The sequence below is a fragment of the Gossypium arboreum genome, chromosome 13 (genome assembly GCF_025698485.1).
Source record: "Gossypium arboreum isolate Shixiya-1 chromosome 13, ASM2569848v2, whole genome shotgun sequence".
Lineage (NCBI taxonomy): Eukaryota > Viridiplantae > Streptophyta > Magnoliopsida > Malvales > Malvaceae > Gossypium > Gossypium arboreum.
The window spans coordinates 53,784,495-53,786,393 of NC_069082.1; positions in this window are offsets into that span (position 1 = coordinate 53,784,495).

The following is a 1,899-nucleotide window of genomic DNA, read 5'->3' on the forward strand; positions in this document are numbered from 1 at the left end:
TGACTTATTTGGTAATAAAATAAAACAAAAAGAAAAAATTGTTGCCATCTTTTTGTCTTCCTTCTTCCCCACTGAAAATACCAGCAAAGAGGGAGTTTTGAAAGTTCAAAAATTTCAGCAACTTATATCCCTTACAAGTAAGTGATTTAGATGCCTATTTTTGATAATTTTTGTACTTTTGGAACCCTTGTAGCATGAACTAGCTAATGGGGGGACTATTTTGTGAAATGGTTGATAGTCTAGGGATTTACTATGAAAGGATTTATATTGTTGCTGAATTTTTATGGAAGAAAATGAGTTTTGGTTGTGTAATAAACAACTTTTGTGAAAGGATTTTCATGGAAAACACCTAAAAGGGTCATTTTGTAAAAGTTATAAAATAGGTTGTAATTGTGTGAAATAGTGGAAATTTGAGGTTTTCATAAGAGTGATAATTGGTTCGTTAGGCTTGGATAATAAGGAAATTCGATAAAAATCAATTTTTGGGCCTAAGGATAAAATGGTCATTTTGTAAAAGCCTAGGGGAAAAATGGTCATTTTGTGAAAAATGTGAATTTTGATTGTCCAAATTTATTTAGCGATTAAATGAGTGAATTTCATCATGTTAGATCAAGAAAATCGAGATTTAGGCTTAAATCGAGAAAGTCCGTGGTTAAAGACAAAAAGAGAATAATTATCCGAAATCGCATTTGAGGTAAGTTCGTGTGATTAAATGAGCATGATATTTATGCCATTGTTATTATACTTGAAAATCTATCTTGCCATGATTGTCTTAAAGTTTAGGTTGATAATATTGTATATGAGAAAGTGATGTCAAATGTAAATAACATTTATGTGTTGATTGAATGCGTGGGGATTTGATGGAATATGATATTCCATTGAAACGAGTAAGTTGTATGTAAATAATACAACTACATTGTTGTTATATGTGTTTAAATTGATATAGCATGAATTGTTTGGTTATGGAAATGATTAAGGTTGATGAATATTGAGATAGTAGAATTCTCGTTTGAACCTTAAGAAAAAATTTGGATATTCATGCCATGACATTCGGGTTGTTTGTGTGCCAGTGTAAGACATGTCAGAGACATGCATCGATCACATTATTAGAGCCAATATAAGACCATGTCTGGGACATGGCATCGGCATTGAGACGAGAGCTAGTGTAAGACATGTCTGGGACATGCATCAACCTCGAGATGTAAGCCAGAGTAAGACATGTTTGGGACATGCATCGGCTAAGAGATGTGTCAGTGTAAGACCATGTCTGGGATATGGCATCGGCACGGATATGTGAGAGCTAGTGTAAGACCATGTCTGGGACATAGTGTCGGCCTCAATTTTGATAATCTGTGTAAGACCATGTTTGGGACATGGCATCAACTTAATGGATGAGCTAGTGTAAGACCATGTCTGGGACATGGCATCGATATTATACACTATGTTTGAGGCTTAGAGAATATCCAATAGCTTTCTGAATGGTTCAATGGTGATTGTTGCAGCTTAAGCTAAATGAGAAAGGTTATGACCATATTATGAGTGGTACAGGTACTTATATGGAATTGATGAGATGTGAATTCAATTCATGTTATATGATTAGTAAGGAATGAATATGAACATGTTGAGTAATACAGGTATGTATGCCAAGCTCATGAGAAATGATTTCAGTTTATGATGCACATTTAGTGAAGATGTAAATATGTAATTCATGCTTATGAGAATGATTTTGTGATGACCTTGTGATTATAGGTCTATAATTATGATGTATGAATATGTAACCTTACCAATGTGGTGAAAATGAATTAATATGGTGTGATAAACTTAGTATCGTTAATTTACACTAAAATAGTGTTGGATAGCAGCCATAGTTTGAATTTGAAAATCCACCAAAAATTATGG